At 45.9% G+C, this 24787-nt stretch overlaps 1 long non-coding RNA gene and 1 pseudogene across 1 annotated transcript; both read right to left on the bottom strand.

Annotated features, from left to right (window-relative positions):
- Nucleotides 1–9169: 9169 nt before the first annotated feature.
- Nucleotides 9170–10439, bottom strand: LOC103710121. Its single transcript, XR_001879630.3, has 3 exons — nucleotides 10155–10439; nucleotides 9746–9809; nucleotides 9170–9586 (listed from the first exon to the last, which is right to left on the bottom strand). It is a non-coding gene; the product is annotated as an uncharacterized LOC103710121 (long non-coding RNA).
- Nucleotides 10440–18634: 8195 nt separating this feature from the next.
- LOC103710122 lies at nucleotides 18635–22882 on the bottom strand (annotated as a pseudogene).
- Nucleotides 22883–24787: the final 1905 nt, after the last annotated feature.

Consider the following 24787-nt stretch of genomic DNA (forward strand, 5'->3'; position numbering starts at 1 on the left):
TCGGCTTGCGCCAGCCTTGGCCGACCAACGAGCGGAATGTCCCGAGGCTCGGCCCTCGGATGCCAGGCTAACCCGACGATCATCCCGGGAGCAGACTAGCCTGAAGCCCCGACCGGTCGCCTCGGCTCGCGCCAGCCTTGGCCGATCAACGAGTGGAATTTCCTGAGGCTTGACAACCCTCGGATGCCAGGCTAACCCGACGATCATCCCGGGAGCAGACTAGCCTGAAGCCCCGACCGGTCGCCTCGGCTTGCGCCAGCCTTGGCCGACCAACGAGCGGAATTTTCTGAGGCTTGACAACCCTCGGATGCCAGGCTAACCCGACGATCATCCCGGGAGCAGACTAGCCTGAAGCCCCGACCGGTCGCCTCGGCTTGCGCCAGCCTTGGCCGACCAACGAGCGGAATTTCCTGAGGCTTGACGGCCCTCGGATGCCTGGCTAGCCCGATGATCATCCCAAGACTAGCCGGAAGCCCCGACCGGTCGCCTCGGCTTGCGCCAGCCTTGGCCGACCAACGAGTGGAAGGTCCCGAGGCTCGGCCCTCGGATGCCAGGCTAACCCGATGACCATCCCGGGAGCAGACTAGCCTGAAGCCCCGACCAGTTGCCTCGGCATGCGCCAGCCTTGGCCGACCAACGAGTGGAATTTCCTGAGGCTTGACAACCCTCGGATGCCAGGCTAACCCGACGATCATCCCGGGAGCAGACTAGCCTGAAGCCCCGACCGGTCGCCTCGGCTTGCGCCAGCCTTGGCCGACCAACGAGCGGAATGTCCCGAGGCTCGGCCCTCGGATGCCAGGCTAACCCGACGATCATCCCGGGAGCAGACTAGCCTGAAGCCCCGACCGGTCGCCTCGGCTCGCGCCAGCCTTGGCCGACCAACGAGTGGAATTTCCTGAGGCTTGACAACCCTCGGATGCCAGGCTAACCCGACGATCATCCCGGGAGCAGACTAGCCTGAAGCCCCGACCGGTCGCCTCGGCTTGCGCCAGCCTTGGCCGACCAACGAGCGGAATTTTCCGAGGCTCGGCCCTCGGATGCCAGGCTAACCCGACGATCATCCCGGGAGCAGACTAGCCTGAAGCCCCGACCGGTCGCCTCGGCTCGCGCCAGCCTTGGCCGACCAACGAGTGGAATTTCCTGAGGCTTGACAACCCTCGGATGCCAGGCTAACCCGACGATCATCCCGGGAGCAGACTAGCCTGAAGCCCCGACCGGTCGCCTCGGCTTGCGCCAGCCTTGGCCGACCAACGAGCGGAATTTCCTGAGGCTTGACAACCCTCGGATGCCAGGCTAACCCGACGATCATCCCGGGAGCAGACTAGCCTGAAGCCCCGACCGGTCGCCTCGGCTTGCGCCAGCCTTGGCCGACCAACGAGCGGAATTTCCTGAGGCTTGACGGCCCTCGGATGCCTGGCTAGCCCGATGATCATCCCGGGAGCAGACTAGCCGGAAGCCCCGACCGGTCGCCTCGGCTTGCGCCAGCCTTGGCCGACCAACGAGTGGAAGGTCCCGAGGCTCGGCCCTCGGATGCCAGGCTAACCCGATGACCATCCCGGGAGCAGACTAGCCTGAAGCCCCGACCAGTTGCCTCGGCATGCGCCAGCCTTGGTCGACCAACGAGTGGAATTTCCTGAGGCCTAACCCTCGGATGCCCGGCTTAGCGCCGGAAGAATTTCCTGAGGCCTAACCCTCGGATGCCTGGCTTAGCGCCGGAAGAATTTCCTGAGGCCTAACCCTCGGATGCCTGGCTTAGCGCCGGAAGAATTTCCTGAGGCCTAACCCTCGGATGCCTGGCTTAGCGCCGGAAGAATTTCCTGAGGCCTAACCCTCGGATGCCTGGCTTAGCGCCGGAAGAATTTCCTGAGGCCTAACCCTCGGATGCCTGGCTTAGCGCCGGAAGAGTTTCCTGAGGCCTAACCCTCGGATGCCTGGCTTAGCGCCGGAAGAATTTCCTGAGGCCTAACCCTCGGATGCCTGGCTTAGCGCCGGAAGAATTTCCTGAGGCCTAACCCTCGGATGCCTGGCTTAGCGCCGGAAGAATTTCCTGAGGCCTAACCCTCGGATGCCTGGCTTAGCGCCGGAAGAGTTTCCTGAGGCCTAACCCTCGGATGCCTGGCTTAGCGCCGGAAGAATTTCCTGAGGCCTAACCCTCGGATGCCTGGCTTAGCGCCGGAAGAATTTCCTGAGGCCTAACCCTCGGATGCCTGGCTTAGCGCCGGAAGAATTTCCTGAGGCCCAACCCTCGGATGCCTGGCTTAGCGCCGGAAGAATTTTCTGAGGCCTAACCCTCGGATGCCTGGCCTAGCGCCGGAAGAATTTCGGGAGCCAGGAGTCAGCAAGACGCTACCGAGAGTTAAAAGAAAAAGAAGGACGAAGGCGAGATGAAGAAACATTCAACTTGCATTAATTTTCATTGTTTCAGGGCCGAGGCCCATACAATTTGGCAAAACGCCGGTATACAAAAAAAAAGAAGACAACGAAAGGTACAAGAGGTCAGCTTGGAGGAACTCCCGGGTCGGGAACGTCGGGCTCGTCCGCAGGAGGTAGGGAAGCAGCAGGAGAACCAACAGGCAATGGCGCCGGAGAGGAGTCGAGAAGGGAGATCTCGCTCAGGTCAACTTCAGGGTACTTAGCCGACACCCTTGCCAGGCCCTCCTCGAAGCCTAAGACAAAGGCTTCGGCCCCCGCGTCCGACGCGTCACGGACAAACTCGTCGGACTGACGATAGGTCTGTACTGCCTCCGATATATCATGAGCGAACTCGGCGGACTGGCGATAAGCCTCTACCGCCTGACGCCCGATTTCCGCACTCCTCTCGGCCAGCGCCGCCTCTGCCCGCTCCATAATCTGGGCTTTCGCCTCCAAGACCTTCGCCACAATCCGGCCTTCCGCCTCGGTGGAGACCCTCAGCAGCTCAGCCCGAGCCTCCTTGTGCTTCGCTTCGGCAGCAATGCGAGCAGCCTCAGCCTCCGTCAGGCGCGAATGAAGCTCCTGATCGCTCGCACGGGACTTCTCCAAGGCCGACTCCAATTCGCCCAGCTTAGCTTCAAGAGACCGGGTTCGGTTGCGGGCGTTGTCGGCTGACCGCTGGGCCTTCTCCCACCTCTCCCGGTAGTCGGCAGCCTTCCGGGACTGCTTCTCGGCCCGCTCATCCGCCTTCTTGACCTCGCCCTCGAGACCCGAGGCAACCTTAAGCTGCTCCTGAGCCTCCAACAGTTGCTTCTCGAGGGCAGCAAAGCCGAGTGCCCGCTCTTCGGCCTCCCGGAGCCTCGCCTCGAAGTCCCCGGTCGTCCTGCCTGCCACAGCCTGGCCTCCCTTTTCCACTGCTTTCAGCCGGTCCTCGGCCTTCGCCAGAAGCCCCGCCTGTTCCTTGTAGCACTCCTCCAGACGGATCATGTACTGGGCGAGCTAAGAAATAGGAAAAATAAGGGAGTCAGGCGGAGAACAACAGAGCCAATAAATGGTGAAAAGCGGCCAGAAGAACACTCACCGACATGAGACAGACACAGCTGGCAGCCCCAACGTCAGAGACCTCCAACTCCCGGACCCGCCGACGGTCCTTATCCAGCAGCACTGTTTCGATGAGATTTCGGGCGCCATCGGTAGTAAAGGCAGACCCCGATTTCTCCCCAGAGCCGGACGGTGGTTCTGCAGCCTTACCCCTATCCATCGCCTGGGGAAGAGTCCGGCCGATCGCGCTCGGGGCGGGGGTCACCCCAGGAATTGATAGGGTCCCGCTCGGTCGGGGCCTCGGCGCGTCCCTCCTCGAGTCATCAGGAGCCGACCGAGTCGAAGGTCGGGTCGGGGACCGATCACGTCCGACCCGTCCGTCTCGGGCAGGCTCGGATGATACCTCCGGAGTAGCGGCAATCTTACCACTGGAGGGCTGATACAGCGTCAGCTGCCGGTCCGTGCCCACGACGTCTCCCTGATCGGTGGGCCCGGACTCGTCGGTCGGCGTCGGAGGCACCTCCTTACGGGACTTCTTCGCCGGTGGGGCCCCGCTCGGAAGAGCTCGTTTCCTCCTCTGGGCTGCTTCCAGCAGGGACGCCCTACCAACAGCCTTTGTCTTCACCGACCGCATGACGTCGTCGATCTCTGCAAAAAGGACGGGATAGTCGGAGACGGAGAAACCAAAGGAAAGAACGGGACGAAAGAAGGGAAAAAGTCAAGAAAGAATCGGTGGCGGACTCACGGTCGGTGGGGACCGAGCTCAGACCGACATTCACCAAAGTATCCTCGGAAATAAGGCGGGCCACCGGGGGGAGCTGGCCCTCGGCAACCAACCCCTTCAAGGCGGCCAAGCCATCGGACTCCTCCCTTGACAGTCTCGATAGGCCGATCGGAGACTTCATCGGGGTCTCCCAGGTCGCCCTGATTTCCCAAGAGGGATCTGCATCAACAAAAAAGAAGCGCTCCTTCCATTTGTGAATGGAGGTAGGAGCCTCCTTGACAAGGCCGCATCCTCGCCGCGCTGCGAAGCACCACCACCCTTTGTCCTGGGGGTGGCCGCTCAGGCTGTAGAACTCCCAAAAAACATTCAGGGTGGCGGGGATCTCGTGCATACGGCAGAGAACCTGGAAGACCGTCAGGGCCCGCCACGAGTTCGGCACCAGTTGCGTCGGTGCCACTCTTAAACCCCGTAGCACCTGCATGACCAAGTCCGAAGGGGGAAAGCGGAACCCGGCCTGGAGAATGCCCTCATTGATGGCGATCTTCCCTGGAGGAGGATGGGACATCCTCTCCTCAGGCCCCGGGAGCGTGGCGTTGCAGGCCTCGGGAAGGTGGTACCGAGCCACGAGTCTGTCTAAGTCTGTGGCGACCAGCTCCGACTTAATTTGGTCTGCTCTCACTTCGCCCATTCCTAATGGCCAATAAACCTACGGTCAGGACGGGGACAGGAAGGGGGGAAAGACCGGAGCGACTGGAGTACACTAGTATAAGAGGGGAAAGTATGGAGAGCCCTAAGTAGAAGAATGGGGAAAACTCACCGGAAAAGAGGTAAGAACGGCTCCGAGAGCGCCAAAGGAGAAACAAGTGAACAGTCCGACGGCAGCAACAGCTGCGCAAAGGGGAAACTTGAAAATATCTGTAAAGAAGAAGACGGACGGGGAAAGGCCCCCGATTAAATAGGCGGAAAGGCAAGTGACGCCTCGATGACGCCAGAGGACGCCTGGCTGCCGAAGGGTCGCTCGCGCCCCAAAGGCGAATCGACACCATTAAGGAAGGATGTCCGCCGAAATCCTCAGACTGCCAGGTCAGCAATAACCGCCATACGCCATAAAAAGGGCGGGGAGCTCGAAGCGCGCGCGCCTCTCCGAGGAACGGCGGCAATCCTGAAACATCACTCCCTTCACCTGTTCCCCTTCTGGTTCCAGGCTCGGAAGTGGGGGGCTACTGTTACGGGGGAAATAAGCCGCCATGCCCCACGTAACCGGCACGCGCGCCCAGGAAGACTACGGCTGCCCTTTGATCCAGCAATCCGACCCCGAGTCGGACATCCTCGGCTCCGCAGCCCGACCCCGAGTCGGCTGCCCTTTGATCCAGCGCTCCGACCCCGAGTCGGACGTCCTCGGCTCCGCAGCCCGACCCCGAGTCGGCTGCCCTTTGATCCAGCAATCCGACCCCGAGTCGGATATCCTCGGCTCCGCAGCCCGACCCCGAGTCGGCTGCCCTTTGATCCAGCAATCCGACCCCGAGTCGGATATCCTCGGCTCCGCAGCCCGACCCCGAGTCGGCTGCCCCTTGATCCAGCGCTCCGACCCCGAGTCGGAGATCTCTTGATAACGACAGGCTATTCCCCAGAGGCACGCCGCGGCCTCCTGCTCCACTACTCCCTGCAACGGCTGTATCCGATGCTGCTCCACGATCTCCTGCATCAGCCGTACAAAGCGGAGCCCCACTATGCCCTGACTTGGCCGTACCCGGTGCTGCTCCACGACGCCCTGTAACGGCCATGTCAGTGGCCACACCATCGTGCCCCACGATAACGAACCCCCCTGAGAGACCCCCCGGCCAGGTATATATGCGGCTGGGGGGAGAAAGGGGAGGGTGAGCAATATCTCCCAGAGCACTCTCTTACTTGCGATTATCACCTCTCCTCCTCCTCCAATCTCCTCTGACTTGACCGTCGGAGGGCCATCACCACCCTGGTGGTGGTGCAAGGCTTGTTTGCAGGTTTCTTGGCGGAAGGTGGAGCGCAACCAACACCAACCAAGACAACTCAGACGGAACCCCGTTCACACCGCAGTGCCAATCGTTCTCGGTTTGGACCACCAGCAACACCATGCATTTGGTAGTTTAAGCTGTATGCAAGTTATGGAAGGTACTGCAAGCACATGTAAAAGAGGCATAAGGTGCAATATGTAAAACTAATGAAAGTACTTCCTTTTTTCTTGGGGAACAAATAGAAGTACTCTGTCATTGAAATTGGAAAGGAATGAAGTTGATATGAGAGTTGTATGCATTACAAAAAGGACAAAGTAGATAGAAGCATTAGAATACCCACTTATTAAAAAAAATGGGCTCAGGTCAGGCTAGATGTTGACTAGAGCCCAAGTATGAGTCGGACAACAACGGTTGGGCTATAAGTGACGCTAGAAGGAGGCCACCCTCTTTTAGTTAAGAGAAGAAAAGAATGTACAAGGAGGTGATCAGTTCTTTATGAATAATAATGTATCAAGGTAGGCTGAGAATCAGTAGGATTACCTAATGTGTGCACCATCCATATTGTCCTCAACAAATCCACATAAACTTTTGGGATAGGAAATTGTTCAACTCAACTTTAATTTGTTTAATCAAGAAATGAAATTGTGCAACTGCTGCATGCTCGAAGGACAGAACTAAGTCTAGATCTTCGCATTCAAAGAGATCTGAACTTACTTTAATTTGTTTGATAAAGATATGAAATTGCGCAACTGTTGTGTGTTCTAAGGATGAAACTAAGTAGTCTAGATCTTCGCATTCAAATAAACTTGAACTTGTGGCAAAATAAAATCTCTATCTTGTTTATGAATAAACAATGCAAATAAACATGTAAAATGACAAACGACAATCATAAGTAGAGCAAGCACAATATAGTAGGTCTTGGGTTCTTTTTTTCTCCCGCAAATAACCACCGAGAGACATACCCAGCTCAACCATCCACCATCTCCAAAAAGTGGGACTAAATTTTTCCCCCACCCTAGATCATGTTAGAATTTCCAATATCAAGGAATGTTCCTTCATGATCTTAGTCACCTAAATAAGAAAAACATAATTTTTGGCGTATGATAGAGATCACTGTAATACAAAGGAGAGTCACCAAAATAAGGCTCAAAAGCCTTTCCCACTGATGCCTTTGGATAATTGGGTGTCGGGCAAGTTCACTGATTTGTGGAGAAGGATAAGAAAGCCAATAGCTGACCTTCTTCCTCCAGCTTCCCTGTCTAAAGAAATCTCCTCCCAAGACAATGGAGCTACTATATATATTGTAACTCTAAAAAAATAGAACAATTAATTATTCTAAAGATCGGGTGTGTTGGGGACGAGGATTTGTGAGGAAATCTTATACTCTGTAATTTCTAGTTTTCTATGGTAAACTTTTGCATTGTCTCTGCCTGTAAATAAGTTAATAAACCAAACCACCTAAATATTGTGTGCTCTTCATCTAAAAGTCGCTAAAAAAATCTTATCATATAAAATGTTTAGTTAGGGTGCTGAATATACTTGACCTCTATGGCGGACGTAACAATATTTTTGCTGCTTGTATTTTCATAATGGATGCTAATATAAGATTTTTAGAATTAATATGATCAACCATTTCTTCATTTATCTAGCCATCTTACATATGCTTGAGATTTCAATGCACATAAATACTTGGAGGAACTTATGACAACTAATTAAGAGTCCATCCTATTGCATCCAATGTCACTTGACAAATTGGAGACAAACCTTTTAAGAACACCAACTGGTTAAGTTATTGCAAGCCGCATGTTTCTTACTGATGGCAATGGGTTGTGCTGGATCGGACATATATCAGGTTTGTGTTAGCTCAACCTCTACCATCAAGGGCCAACTAGATGTGGTAAAAACATGCTTAGTGAAGCAGCACAAAGGTGGTTGAACAAGAAAAAGAGAATTATCAGTGCTACAAGGAGAACCCTAATAGCAAAGCTTGCTATTCTCCTTTTTTTTTAAAAAAAAAAAAAAAAAATTCCTCTTTTGACAAAAGTAGCTTATAAATTTGTACTATGATCTTTTTTTTATTATGAGACATACTTTGTTGAAAGAGTTTTTAAAAGAAAAGAAAAATTAAAGAATACAGTTATTTAAGATAAATTATGAAAACATCCTTTCTGAATACTAATTTTATGCTCCAATACTAAAGTTTTCTTGCTAAAGAAATACATGTTTAGAAGAGAAATGAAAAAAAAAAATGTTTAACTTACTAGGTTTCCTTCTAGTGACTTTCAGTAATTGTTTTTTATATAAATCTTTCATTCACTATTTTACTAGCTCTTTAAAACCATTTTCTCATGGAACATAATGAACTATGCTTACTTTCCTTTCTCCTTGCCTTTTCATCCACCGATGATATACTGAATGGGCAAATGAATATGTTGGCTGGTTTGCCAACTCCAAGTTCTACATAAATCCAAGATAACTTTTCATTCCATTATATATTTCTTCCCTATAAGGGGTGCAATATCGAAACAATTAGTTGGGATTGATATCTCCTTTTTGATGAATATTATAGGCTTAGTGATTGTGAATCACATAGTTGATTTTTCTATTTATCGACTATTTATTTGTTTGCTTGCTTGAGAAGTACTTAATTGATTAAGGGCTAGCTAATGTTAGTTATCATGACAGAGCTGTCCAAATTGCAGCAGTTGAAATTTAAAAGAAAACCTAACCTACCTACTAATAAAGTAGATCTCAAAATGACCCAATATTCTTCAATAGTTTCTCGAGAGAAATTATTCATGGATAGCGGCCGTGGAGATAGATCTAGGAAAGCTTCTTCTCTTTTTAGGTTAATACTACAATCAACCAACCTTTCTTACTAAAGGCTTGTGATGACATAGATATAAATAGCAAGATGGAGACAGATGATGTGCATTTTTATATTCTGATTTCGTTGTCAAAATTCATTCTGAACCAAAACAATCTTCGATCTTCATAGTATCTGAACTTGGCCATTATGTTATTTTAGCATGCTTAGCTACCTTCCACACACATTGAGTCACCAAACAATGTCCCAAATTTTCAATACATGGTGCACAATTAAGTGAAAATTTGAAGAACATTCGCCCATGATACACATTGTAGCATTTAGAATTCACAAAACTTTTGACAAGTATACATTGGTTACAAAGCACAATTGTGAGCAAACCCTTCTGAACTTAAAGAAGGCCAATAAGCACTTCTGTATCAAAAACAAGGGAGTGGAAAAATGATTCATCTGGCCTCATCGCTGAAAGAGAGATGGATGTCCCATATTCCATATGATTGCCTTTGTAGTAGATATCTGGTTTGGGATTGTTCTCTTTGATAGCTTTGATTAGATGGTTAAAACCATCAGATAGTCCAAGAATTATAACTGTGTGAGAAGACAGGAATCCATGTCAGTAAATAATAATTTATTACACACACTCACGCAAAAAACAAAAAATAGAGAGAAAGAAAGGCAAAAAAAAAAAGATCAGTGCACTGCTGCAAGTACGTGATTGTATGGCTATTTTAGGAAATCTTTCTTTACCTCGGTAGTTTTGATGGAAGATAAACTCTCCCAAAAGAGAGATCCATGAATAAATTCCCATCAGCTGCACATGAAGTATAAGGAGCAAGAAGAATAATTAGAATTTGGAAGGGAAAGAAAAAGGTTTTGATTTGAAGTTTCATCATGAGGGCATCTTTTCTTTCTTTCATCATGAAAGAGATGCCCCCATCCTTCAACAAGACAAAACATCCAGAACTGCACACATGCCCCATCCAAGGACCGATGGAACAACAGATGAAATGAGATCTAATAATTATTTAATTCCAGCATGTGTTTGGAATTCTCCCAAACATGGATAGATCTGAAAGAAAAGATGTGTGTGTGAGGGACTGCGTGTGCGTGTGTGTGTGTGTGTGTGAGAGAGAGAGAGAGGAGCATGGAACACTACTTCTTAACAAAGGAGATGAATGGAACTGAGAGCCTTCAGAACTTCTTCTTCATTGGTCTCGCTCTGTAATTTCCCACAGCTTTATTGAACTGCAACTCAAAGCACCTAGCATACAAGGATGGATGCAGTTCAAGAAAGCTGTGGAAGACTACAAAGAGGGCCAGAGAGAGAGAGAGGGAGAGAGAGAGAGGTTGAGAAGCGGAGGAAGAACGGAAGTTATGGCTTAAGGCCAAGGTTGGATAGGCTTGGACGAAGGGAAGAGGAGAGGTCTATTTATAGATGAGGAGAGGTAGGGGAAGGGGTTCGTGGGGTTGGGTGAAAACTAAGGAACCAATCCCGAGAAGAATTTAGGCCTGAACCGAACTCAGCTCCCTTTTCTTCCTATTAAAAAAAAAAAGAAGGCATACACTACACACATAGAGCTTTTTTTTTAATTAAAGAAAAAAAAAGGTTGCACCATTAGAAAGGTGATGGAAGACTTTTGGGTCATCAAGGGAGACTTTAGTAATAAGAGTGCCGACATTATCAACTTGTTTTATGAGAATTATCAAGTGCAAAGTGGGGTTAATTTGTTGGCTGTAGCAGTGGCTGAGAGGAGGCCAGATAAACAAATCCAGCATGCTCTCATGTGAGCCTCCACGTTTATACAACGTTACAGCAGAGCACACTTTGTCCTATCAAACATTAAATATGAAATTATAAAATCTCACAGTACTAGGTAATAAGTGCATTCTGATTCAATTTTCCCAATTCGAACTTGATCCAACCTAAAGTGCAAGCATGCAAGTCGCGTGTCCTAGTCCGATGCTGGCACAAGATCCTAATCCAATAGAGATGAATCCAAGCAACTTCTAAAGAGCATAATTAGCTTCTAGTAGAAAATCTTGCTTGAAAAAATGAGTGTCCTAAATCAAGATCCTATTGGAACAAAACTTACAGGGGAGACTTAATCAAACTTGAGATTTAGGCTAATGCTGACTTAGATTCAACCTAGTTCGATTAAATCCCGGGCTCCACTCAAAGATGACTTGGAAAACAAACTTGATCCAATCCGATCCATCGAATTGCACATCCAATACTAATGATGTCAAGTAGACATGGATCTTGCTAAGACATTGGGGGAAGGTGCACCTTTGATTAGCTGCAAAGCTAGAGGAGTACATAATTAATGTACAGGAGAAGAAGAAGATGTATGAGGCTGGCAGAATTTAGCATGTATTATTCTTGGCAACAAACACGCATTCCATCCCATGCACAAATCTCGAGGCCTTCTCAGTTTCCCAGAGTTCCTCCACTCCCCCACCTCGGAAATCCGTGCGCAGCGGAAGTCGGACGCTGTCAGATCCCTCGGGAACTCAACGCACACAACCATACACAAAGAAGAAAGCTCATGGATTGCGAGGGTGTTGATACCTCCAACGCGGCAGCCGGATCAGACGGCGACGGTGGGCCGGAAGGGGGACATCACTCTGACCCACAATTAACCTTTTCCGTTGCTTAACTATTAATTAATTAAAGACCCTCTCTTGCTCCATTAAGTAACTAATAAACAATTACTTGCTTTGTATTAGGAACAAACAAAGGTTTTAGGTGGATCTGCTCACCTCCCACGTTACGTTGGAGCCACCACCGCCGGCCGACACATGGGGGCATGTGAGGGTGGGCCCGGGGGCCCACAACTTTGCCCTCTTTATTTAGAAAGATGAAGAGAGAGAAAGAGAGGTGTGAAATCTCACTCCGTTTATTTCGGACGGAGGTCAAGTGGTCGGGCGGAAGTGGCAGACACTTCGGCTTGGTTCGGCGCGCGCGGAGCACCCGACTCGAGGTCCGGCCTAAGGTACTAATTAACGGCCGTTATAACGGTTTTGTGCTCTTCCGCGTTTTTCTTTTTAAAAGCAGATCACTATTTACTTATATAATAAAAATAGTAACGGTTTTTCAATCTGTTTAGGTCTGCAACTGAATAATAATGGGCAAAACAATAAATTGGTATCATTGTTTGCTTTTTGCTTAAGTCATCGTTCACAGGATGAAAAGAAGTTTTTTTTTTTTTCTGCCATGTATAAAAATCTCAATTAAAATTATTTTAGTTAGATAAATAATAATAGTAGTAAATAATAATTATTTAAAATTTTATATGATGAAAGGTTTCTGAAACTTTACGGATGCTATTATATTGTGATAATTATTCAATATAACTTTTAAGTTTGAGTTTTTGAAATATTACTTAATACCAATATGGCGTAGTGCTTGATAATATTATATGGTAACCAGTATTTTGTAACATTTTTTTCTTGTTAAAAATGATTTTAGGAGAGATATTTTAGGCCTCCCGAGCCTTATATTATTCTATTGTCCCACACCCGACACCAATAGCTGGGTTTGGCGATTTAATTTACCAACAACCGCAACAAAAATTTGGGGCCATGTGAATTTGATTTGTCAACAACCATATGACTATTTTTTGCTTAGGAGGTGTGTAGCATGTCGTGGCATAGGTTGGCCTAATGTGGTGCGTTCTAGATTTTATTAACATGTCTTTGGCTTTAAAAAATCTAAATATTCTTGTCAAATATTTTTAAAAAGCTTTGAAATTTTAGTGATTTAAAGGACATGCAATTTGTTGGACCTAGCTTGGACCCTTGGTCAATGCTCATCATTCGTATGATTTAACACCTTGCAATCAACTCAACCTTAGCCCCCACTATGTTATTCTAAATCTTTTCATGGCCACTATAGGTAAATCTTTTTCTCTCTTTGTTTATTTTGCTAATCTTGATGAGTCCATTATTACACTCTCCTAATTGGGCTAAGTAAACGGAGAACATGTTTTCTTGGGTAAGATATGTTTAACATTTCTTTATGTTGGCTTGTTGGAGGACTCCATGATTGCTCTCTTCTAGTTGGTCTAAATGAATAGAGAACATGATATCTTGGCTAAATTGTGTTCAAGATATCTTTGTGCTGGCTTGCACTAGGTCAGCATTCCAACTAGAAATGTTTAGGTATTTAACTTAAACATCTATAATGGAAAGGTGATGTGACAAATCAAAAATCTCAATAATTTAAAGGAATTATTTATAAATAGTAGTTTGCTAGTAAAATTGTCGTTTTGGAGTTCAACCACAGTTCGTAACAAGGAAATGCTGCACTCATTAGGAATTTCTTACAAATTCCGTACCTACACCAGCTTTCTAAGTGCTCTTACTCTGATTGTTCTGTGACTCATGCTTCTTTTCAATGACACGTAAATTATCAGATCCTATCCTACTAGTACGAGTGAGTACATAGCAGACGACCACAAGCCTCTCTTGAGCTCACTCTTAATTAATTTAGGTAACTAGGAGTTAAACTACCATCTTACTTGTGTTGAGTGCACTTAGATGATACCCTTCTTTTGCACAATACTAATAATTTTGTCCCAAATTTTGTCATTGTTCTTAAACAAGTCACATGTGCCAACTAGAAGGAATCAGTTGCATGTTTGCTTAACAAAATAGGTACTTTTGCATCCTCTTATATGTCGCAGTTGATAAATTAAAGATGCCATCCACCTCTCGCAGTTGACTCTTGCTTGTGAGGAAAATATAGACTCTAGCTAGTCCACTGAGCAGTTTCTTTATATATATTATTAGTAACTTATACATACATTATATACTTCTTTTATCTCAGTTTTGACAACCGCACGTATTTGGAGATATCAGTAGAAAATATCGAATATCAATTTATTCTCAAAAAAGAATACCAAAATCAATAACGCGATTTTATCTAAATTATTTTGAATGAGACAATATTTCAATATATATTATCTTGCCATTTGCAAAATCATTCAACACTTTTCTCCTTTTCTCTTGATTAATCGATGCATCCTTTCACCTTCATCTTGATTGCCAACCGAGATGACTAAGCTATCAATCTTTGTGTACCCTATTTAATGAACCGAATTCCCCGAAAAGTTCGACCATATGGCCATTCTGTATCTTGTCAAATTAAATTATCTAAAAGAAAATCTATGGAGCTACATCTTAACCCTACTTTTAGGTTTTAGCTTCTTCTCTTTCAGTTACTTCTTAGTCATACAAAGGATTCTAAGATTTAAGGATTGAATAGGCATACATGCAGAGGAGGGGCAGGAGGAACATTGCAGCAGAAAAGGAGACTGGACATATAGAAGCCAAAGCAATCTCATTCTCTGGTAACTTTGATTTCCAACTAGAAAAATGGCCAAGGAGCACATCATCTGTAACGCGGCATAAACGACAGCACAGCTTATTCTCCTTGTGCAAGCGCACGTTATTCTCTTCATGGCCAGAACAGTGAAAGATAACCATATTTGTCATGTAGCACGACATGGGTGTTTATGCTTTAGCGGACAGGCCATTTAACTATGGATTGGCATGTTCCTCATCTTACCATATAATAAACTATAAGGAGGACCACTACTTGCCCATCTTATAATTAAAGGTGGCCATCACTGGTTACGCCCCTTCTTGCACTTCTGCTTTTAATCCGACTCCTAGCAGCAAAATTTGAGGTTGTTTCTCTTTTGGCCGAACCAAAGATCAGTGGTTTGGCAGGCTGGTGAAAGATAAACTATTGAAGTCCAAATATGGGGATGCACCATTCGATACTAATAACCTTCTCCAAAGAGAGGAGTAGTGTGAAGTCATTGTCTAGTTCATTAGACTAGAGAAATGCTAAATTAAGTGCAAAGCAAAAGATTTTTTTTGAAATAAACAGTAGAGCAGATTGGTAAGCATAAAGGATCACAAGAAGCATTAAAAACCCTTCCATCATTCATAATTCATTCTCCATCGCAACCTTGCGGTCTCGCCGTGTTGAAGTGATCGATCAGGCGATGCAACAGGTCAAGATGAAGAACTCTAAAAGTAGTTCCAAGTGAATGTCGAATTAATGTTGCAATTGCATGGCCAGTCTAGTTTAAAACCATCATCCATGCCAATTGCACTTGTAGCACCAACTCCTCCCCCTCTCGAACGCCATGACGTTTATATTCCTCACATGCAAAGTCCAAATCTAATACTGTAACAAATAAGTCTAACGCAAGAAAAGTTACAGAGATGGTGTATAACTACTCTCTGATGGCTTTGCTTTTAAGAATGACTCTACTATCTCATAGTGAAGTTGACATTGAAAGCTACTTGGTGATTTCTCTTCTTTTGTGAATGTGGGCTTGTTCTAACCACCTGACTTCCTAACCCTATTTCCAAGAGACTCGAACTTGGAATCACCTTCGCAAAACATGAGCTAAGGAGAGGGGGTTCGTACCTGCAGATCCACATCCCACATTGGCTGCTTCTCAACTTGATTTCACTGGCTCAATTACCTGGCTCTAAATACTTTGGGAATCACCTCCCAATTTCAAATCAGGAATCTCTGCATGGGTGCATCGATCCGCTGGACTGTAGACAAAGTCATATATCAAGAGTTTTCTACTAGGATGCGCATATATATGAGTTGCTTCCAAAGCTCAATCGTGAGGTTATCTTCACTTTCTTTCTCAAGTTTCTTTCCCTCGCAGAGAGGATGAGACATGCATTCTTTACTTGGCGTAAATTCTTGCCCATCACTTTCTCCCTTCAAATGATTGCACAATGCTTCCAAGGCCAACTGCCATGTCCTTCAACACACAGTAAGGTCCCTGCCTATAATGGCAACAAGAGTAGGTCTGTCGGCCCCTTAATTTAATACGGGCCAAAGTGTGAAATTCTCATGCAGAGTATAACTGTGGCAAGCTTCATGAGAGACCTTGAGGATTAATCCAACATAAGTAAGGCCAGATTTTGTGGGAGCATGGACTCTTGATGATGCGATGTTCTCTGTTCTGAATAGGCAGCGGAATGGCCATTGCATTTGCCACCTTATGCTTTTCCCTCGGCCACCTGAAAATTCCCGGAGAGATGTACTCCATGGTACTGCCTCAAGGTGGTTGTTTTGTTGGCTCGGTTAACGACACAAAGAAGTGGGGGAAAACTGGTGCCCATCCTCTGGAGGCTGTGGTGGTGCAGTCAAGTCATCACTCATGCAGGAGTTTGGTTTATTGATGAGGACGCATGAAGCAGACAGGATTGTCAACATTGCTACAGCTCAGAAATGTATGGAGGAGTTACATCATGCAAGGTCCACAATCCCCACTAAATTCGTCTTCAGGCAATCCCTAAGAGATACACTGCTACTCATCTATAACTCATTATTACTTTTTTCCTTCTCTCTTTCTTTCTTTTTTCTCTTAAATCTTAATGATTTAGCTTTTTTTTATTTCTTGGGTAATCTGGAAATGACCATCCCTGCAGCCACTAGTTATATCTTTCAGCTACAAGCTCAGAACTATCACAGGACATAAGTTGTGATTCAAGAAAATGGAATCCTGCAAAACTAGTCCCCATCTCTTCCCTTCACCCGAGCAGTATGAGCAAGTCCGTCGGCTGCCTTGGCCTCCACATTTGCACAACTGCACATAAATGTCATACATGTCCGGCGAGGCAATCCATAATCTCCCATAAACTAGCAGGGCAAGCAAACCATCTAGATCAAGCATTGATGTGCAAGGTCGGCCGCCCCATCATATAATGAGAAATGAGTGTCGAAAACCTATAATTAAGGAATCGGCATTTTTCCTAGACATCTAAATTCCATGTCGATAAAGGACGCACCAAATGATCTTCTTAAGCATCGTGCGTGAGTGGTGTATTTCCTAAAACATTTCAAAAAAAAAAAAAAGAAAAGAAGCAAGAAAATAGCAGTGTATTTCTTTTTTTAATATATACTTAAAATAAAAAAATAAAATATTTTTTTAAAAAATAATTTTTTTTAAAAAAAGCAGTGTTGCATCCAGCTTATTGTGAATCGCTACTAAATATCTGCAGTATGTTATAACACCTACATCTTTGGGCCCATGCCTGATCAGTATTCAGAATGTTCGACCCAACTTCATCAGATTAGGACTGCCCCAAAATACCGTTGACTCACTCGGCTGGTGTTCGGTTGGATCGTGCTAAGTGGATCCGCTCAAGTTTCTCCATTGTGAATTTGATCGCGGTGTCAATATGAAAGCATGAAGCTTATGACTCTTCTCAAACTCTAAGACCAAAAGAATAACATATATAAGAAAGGAATATGGAAACATGCATGGCTAAATTGAGTTCGGCCAATATAATAATCCATGAAGGAGTCAATAACAATTGCCTATTCCTCTGGGCTTTTGGAATACCAAGCTTTGCTTGGGAGATGCTGGCTCAATTTCTTCTGCTTCCTCTCCTAACATGAACACAAACTGGTGTTGGAAGTTGAATTGCTTTCCCAAGCTGCAGCTTTTCCTCTGGCATCTCTTTCTAGACCGTCTTCCTACTGTTGATTGCTTTGTTGCTTTGGCATGGGCATTGGTAATGATGAAGACCTCCAACATGCTCTGTCCACACTAAGGAAGAAGTTTGGGTTAGGCAATGTTCTTGGTATACATCTTTCTATTGGTGCTCAAGGGGTGAGTTTCTCTGGTTGGCCAGGAGTAAAGCTGTGTGTTTCCTAGTAGAGTGCCTTCTCCTGTACAGTAGTTAGGCAAGCTGTTACAGTGACTCAGAAATATGTCACCTTCTATCTACAATCTATGGGAGTGGATTGGACGATGGAAGGTGCATTCTAGCAACAAGAATGAGGGTAGCAAAGAGATGAGCTCTCTTCGAGGAGTCCAGATCCTCTACAATGCATGTTTTTGCAGCAGGCTGTGCATCTTTGGATAAGCAACAAGCCGCCAACCTCGGAAATGGATGGTTGTTGCCTCTCATGTTGGCATCCAAACATAGTAGGTTGAGATCTGAGGGACAACCTTCCATTTCTAGGATAGACAACATATCACCTATCCAAACAGGGACGGCTCTCTATGGTACAAAACATGCATTGCAGAGGATCTCAACTCTTTTCCAAGTCCTTACAAATAAATTATAAGAGAGATGAGTCAGAGACCTAAATATAAATATTGTAAAATGTAAGGATTAAGGATTGGTTTTCTGAAATTAACTTTCCATCCTTACGTTTAATTTATCCAAATCTGGCATATGTTCTCTAGTCCTTTGATCATTAAGGCTTAGGTTTAGATATCGATTTTGATTATTGGAGTCAGTTTAGGTTTAATTTTATCCACTTCATCCAATCTTTTTCTTTCCTTTTTCATTTGACATGTGATTTGTCCTTCAGCAATATATATGTTTTGACTGTTATTATACTGAACGTACCTTTCTTTTTAGCTTCTAAAAATCTTAGAGTTGCACTGTTCAATTGCTGAGACTCTAGTCCCCTTCAGATTAGGGAATTATAATGTTCACCTATCAATTCATTTTGGATTTAACATTCCCATCCTAAACCGTTGGGTTGGAAGCCAACTTCTCATCATCAGTTGATTCTGTATCATTCATTGAAAAAAAAAAAAACAAAGAAAGGAAGGAAAGCCATCTACACTATTTATATTATCAAGGTTCCGATGCTTAGGAATGCATCATCGAAAATTCGAACCCAGAGTCTCTACTTGCTAGCTAGAGAAATATAACGATTGAAAGATATTGCAATTCATGTAAAAAAGAAATTTTTCATCATTACCCTCTCCTTCTAGTACGACTACAAAACATACCACCTATCTGGCCAACATTAATGAGATGATTGAAGAAACTCTTCGGGAAAAACCATGCTAACTGATATAAGCCTGCAGCAGCAGCTTAAACTTCATGCTCTTAGGTATCTTCTGGGCTGAAAATATTTGATCATAACTTCTTCCTATCATAATAGAGAGTTAAAAGACATTATTTCCCAGCCAAGGATGTGTCATTGCCAACCTGCTGATCCAGGATGGTTGTTCTTGTGATACTTCCCTCAGATTACCTTGGATCAAATAAGACATCCTTGATGGTTAGATTTGGATGCTCAACCCAGTCCACCAAGTTCTGCAGCGTTGAAAGCCAACTTAAGTTCATAGAAGAGTCATGCTGCACAAAGGTAGTGACCTATTCTTCAGTCCACAAAAGAACAAGTACTTTTTTCTTCACCACTTCATTTGCAGTTGACAGTAATATTCTAATTTACAAAGAAAAGAATGACTCAACGCCACCAGCTATTGTTAATGAAGAAGCAGGAATTTTGCGTCTAAATGCAATCCCTCTGAATGCCCCATTAGCTATAAATCAATCAATTTTGCCCATCCAATGAATCTCATCAATCCAATGAAATGCACTTGTATTCCCTAAGAGAAGAATGTAACATAACATCTGACTACAGTTCAATCACTACTTTGTGAACTCCCTTGTTGCCAGGCATGTTCTCTAACTGGAGAGTCAGAAACCCAGATGAGGGATCATAAGAGAACTCAGCATCAGCATAGCCCAACATACACTTCCTCGGTTCAACCGAACAGTAAGCTCCTAATCTCCCACATCCCCTGACCTCCATGCAAATCAAGGCCACAGCATCGCCACTTCCATTCTCCATTGAGCTCATCGGGGCTCCATTCATCTCCCCTGAAAACGTGGAATCCAGTTCTAAAATGTTGGCACCACCCAAAATATGGTATGTGAGGCCATCAACTGCTCCTCCAGCATTGAACATGTCACAAGACCAAGTGGTGCAAATCTAAATCCAGGTGTCAAATCCTGCATTACAATTATATGGAGTCAGAAGATGGTACTTTGCCCTAAAAAATGTCGAGACAACTGAAACCAAGAGTCGCATGATTGACCAACCCCGTTCCCAAAAGTGCACCTGTAAGGGAAGGAAAAATTTGACAGACCTTAATGGGGGACACGGTGAAGATATGATGTTCTAAAACCTTCAATGAGACGGGCATTACTGCATCGTGAGGAAGGACCACCAGTTGGCCATCTCTGTGGCGGTAGACAATACAAATCACCATTCCAATCATGGTCGGTAAGCAGCCTCCGAGATGAGATGAACATCACTTCCTTTCACTGCACAAGATAGAGCATCTGATCCAGTATGGTGGAAAATGTTCTTCTTCTCTGTCGAGCTCCATGCCGCACCTTGGCAGTTGTACACACCAAGGACAACCGGTGAATTTGTTCATGTTCCATATCTTGAGCAAGCTAAACAAACGAAGCAAATAATCAGAATTCAACAATACATTCAACCAAGATCACATGACAAAAGACATCAATTTATAGTAAAATGTGAAATAAGACATGATGAATGAAACCGAGTTTACAGTAAGAGTAATCAGTGTATACCTAACACCATCACGAGCTGGGTCCGAGAAAAGGCAGTCTTGTGTAGGACGACCAGGCAACCGAGCACGAAGAATGGTGCCATCGGGCAAGACCAATTTCCTCAACAGCTCGAAGTTGTGCTTTCCAGGAGCATCACTGTATGATCAAAAGTTTGAAAACATATTAGATAAAGAAGTAGAAGTTCAGCTTAATTTTTGCTACAGATGCAACTTTAAGTTGCTGACAAAATTGAGTTCCAATTCCCACCTGACATAGATCGGTCCGCCACTGATTGCCCGAGCAGAGGCATGGTATTCAGCTGCAGGGTGGAGAGAATGGAACATGTCCCAATCAGGGAGCATGAAACTCGCTGACGAAGACACTGTTGTAAGCCACTGAGGCAACGTGAATGGTATGCGAGACAGGGTCCCTCGATAGAAGTCATCCGATGCCCTCGCCACCGCTGTTTGCTTCGAGCTGCATTTTACCATCAAAAGAACCACTTCAATTAGAAACCGGCCGGCCAACATATCATAATTCAGAAGAGAAGGCAATGAAGGCTCACCGGTAAGAGGGCGTCGGTGCTCTGACTCATGCATGGCAATGCAGCCATTATCAGGGAAATTCTTGGCAACCGATGCATCGAGGGCCTGGTGGTACTGCTGTGTGAGCTCCACCTCCCACCGAGCCCGGCCCCAAGGGTCTCCAGGATGCACTGGGCATCCACCTTGACCCCATCCACCCCCGGCCGCAGCCAAGTAGCTGTGCAGCTCATTGTAGAACTTGTACACCCTCTTCGGGTTGACGAGCCCCAGTCCCTTGCAAGGTAATGGCATCTGTCCGTCAACCACGGCTCATTCTCCGCCACCCCGGGTGATATCTTCGGGTACTGCATCTTTGATCCATACTCCTCCATCCCTTCCACCCCAGGCCGCACGCCTCCCCAGTAACCAGTGATGGCATGCCACACGTAGACATACTTGAGCCCATAATTGTTCTTCGCCGTCCCAACAACTGTCTTGATCCCTGCCGCAGGGTCCTCCATGCTCTGGAATTTCTTGTTCTCCTTAATGCCGGTCAGCCGGAGCAAAGAATTGGGCTTCCCTGATTCTTCTTGGGGCTCGTCGGAGCCGACCGACTGCCACCCATCATCGATGATGACGAACTTGGGGGGAACACCGCCGGCCGAGAGGCTGCGAAGGCCAGCCTCGACACCCTCCTGGGTGACCTCCTGGTAGAAGGCGTCCCAGGTGCACCACCCAAAGTAGTCCACGATGCCTGGGAGCTTCTTCTCGGGCCGCTGGCGGAAGGTCTTGAGGTGGTGCTTGACGGCAGCAACGGCGCCAGAGATGGCGGCGAAGGGGTCGGCGACAGCGGTGCCGACGAAGAGGGCATGGGAGAAGGTGGCTGACCGGGTGCCGGCGTCGCCGCTCTCCAGGCAGAGCTCCAGCTCGTCGCGGGGTTGCCCTGGAGGCAGGCACGGAAGGGGCCCTCGACGAGGGGGAGGAGGACCGTGTACACTGTCTCCTCACCGTCGAGGGGGGAGCCGTCCTTGGATTCAAGGAGGAGGAATTGGGTCTCATGGGGGATGTCCCTCCCCTTGTCCCCCATCTTTTGAGCCATCCACCATAGCTTGAATCTAAAGCTCGCCATGAATCGAACATCCCTGGGAATTTGATCACAATCCAATAAAAGTTGAACACAGAGAAGAGCAAAACAATCAGAAAGACGGGATTTTTTTTTTTCAACACTAGTTAATAGTTAATCGATTGGTTATCCTGGCGTGAATCGACAAGAACCAAAGAAATTGACAGATTTAAAGAGAAGAGCAATGAAGAAAAGAAGGAAAAATCCTTTTTTTTACAGTAATTAATGGTTGATCCGTGGGTTACCTGAGGTTCCAAGAGGGAGGACATGACGGCAGCTGGGCTCGGTGAACTGGGGCGCCGAGGAAGATGCCGTCGAAGGGCCGGAGCTGGCGGCGGAGGTGGAGACGACTGCGTCGGGAACGCCGGAGAGGATCGTGTGGCCCCTGATGACCAGCTTCCCATCGGATATTCCGAACCGACGGAGTGATCGTCATCTCTCCTTCCTCCCCTTTCTCTTATTCTTCCTTTCTTGCCTTCCCTACGAGAAACGATCCAACCCCGGATCCCTACAACGTGTCCAAAGATCAAAACCGTAAGAAAAATATGAGCAACATACGATTTTTAATCGGAAAAGAAGTTAAAAAGTCTAACCTTGAAAAGAAAAAAAAAATGAAGAAAAAAGAACCTACGTTAAGAGGAAATACAAGTAAAAGAAAAACAATTTTGAAGAGTAAGGGAAAAGATATAGTATAAATGGTGGGATGAAGAACGGGAAACAGAACGATTTCTTATATCTTCCTTGCTTGATTCTGGCGGTACGAGCTTCGAAGACAAAAATATTGCAAGGAAAAAATAATCAACAAGGGAGAAAACGAGATTAAACGGGAACGAGAAGATATCGAAAGCATTGCGCAAAAAAAAAATGACGTTAACAGTAAAACAGGAGGAAAGATCCCATCTTTACCGTAGAAACGTAATAAAAATCCAATTTTTGAGGCCAAAACGCAATTAAAGAAAACAAAAAATCAAACGAAAAAAAAGTAGGAAAAAAATAAAAGCAAAAATCCGATTAGTCTTGAACGAAAAGGAGAAACAGGGGATGGAGAAAACTAATATCTACCTGCTGCTTGAGGAAGTGGAAAGAGCTACAACGAATTGAAGAAGATGATTTAAAACTAAGACCAGACGAATAACAACAGATTAAGCAAAAAAAAACATTGAAATCAAACCAAGAGGAAGAGCGACGAATTAGTGAATAGATATATCGATGAATCAAAGAATGAATACCAGAAAAGAGGAGTCTTTCGTCTTCGTGGGTAGGAGAGCAAGATAACTTGCGCGAAGACGAGAAGGCTAGGAACGACGATGATGATGGGAGGAATGGGCGAGGGGGAGGAGAATTTATGGCGAGAGGAGAAGGGGAGAGAAGGCGCCAGTTGAGCCCACGGGTTGTACAGGTGGTGCTCCCCATGGTTAAAAAAATGGGAGCTTTGAGCCCGTCTCTACTCTTCTCTCTCGGGATCGAACCGCCTCTCTGTCTCTCCAGCGCGATTACGAGACGGGCACGAAACGAAACGACGAACAGGGGATGGGAACGGGAGATCCGATTGGGTGAGAACGGCACGTCAGATCCACGTCGTGGTCGTGGGGCCCAGAAGCGGCGGAGACGCGGAATCTTGAGACCTTCTCCTCCATTTTGGGGGAAGCGTGCATCCTGCACGTGCACCACGGGGCGGTGCACCACGCCAATAGTATGCTTAACTTCTGTCGTATGTTCTTAAGTGCCCTTCACTGCAATTACAAGATAAAAGGCATGGTAAATTGGTAATTAGAGAAAGATGGAACATGTTTTTATTTTTCATCTTGAATTTCAAAAGAAGATGAAACAATGATGGATCTAATCTCAGTAAATCAGATCAAATGTATCTTATTATTTGTTTTGCATCAGTAAATCCAATCAAATATTTTTTTAATGCACAAAATTGCAGCAAACAAATTATTTAAAATGCAGGGTGAAAAGCAGCATTAGTACCATTATATACGATGAAATGTTTTCTTGAATGCCATCAGTATCTTGCCTTTTATCTCGGCGTGATGGAAGAGGGTTGGTTGGAAGGAGTTGGCGCGGAAGAGGATTAGAATTCTTATCTATCCACGACGCTTTCTCTCCACCAAAAAAGTGGTGGTGGAAGAGGTGAGAGAAGAGGGGTAGAAAGAGAAAAGCCTCGAAAAGGAGGGAGATGAAAGAGAGAGGGCTAGGGTTGGTTGGAGAGGTAAGAGGGGAGGGTGAAAAAGAGAGATCCTAGGGTTTGCTTGTCTCGATGAGGAGGAGAAAGGAGACCTCTCGTCCGCATCTTACTTAATTTTCGGCGACATGGGGAGCATAACCACATATAAAAAAATGATTAGATGCATGCATGGCTGGCATGGTGTACGCAATATAGAGTATAATTTCTCCATTTCAAGTATGGATCATGGATCCACACCGGTCAAATAATTAAACCATCCTGGATTTTGCTTCTTGATAGTGCGTTATATTGGATGTGGATTTGGTTGGCTACTGGCATGCTACTTAGCTTCACCATTATTGGCGAAAGAAAAATATTTTTTAAAAAGAAAAGAAAAAAATCTACCTTCAATACAACTCAAAACAGGGGAAACAATGCGCTAACCACGGATAAGCAAAGCAGCTGATAGGCCAAACACCTCGAGTACAGAGCAGCTTCTGATCTCACTAGGAGACATGTCAGAATATCATGTTAGGACTGAAAAATGGGGAATTGGATCGCTATCTTCTAAGAGATGCAAGTGGATCACTCCA

This window comes from Phoenix dactylifera, unplaced genomic scaffold, assembly GCF_009389715.1.
Source record: "Phoenix dactylifera cultivar Barhee BC4 unplaced genomic scaffold, palm_55x_up_171113_PBpolish2nd_filt_p 000046F, whole genome shotgun sequence".
Lineage (NCBI taxonomy): Eukaryota > Viridiplantae > Streptophyta > Magnoliopsida > Arecales > Arecaceae > Phoenix > Phoenix dactylifera.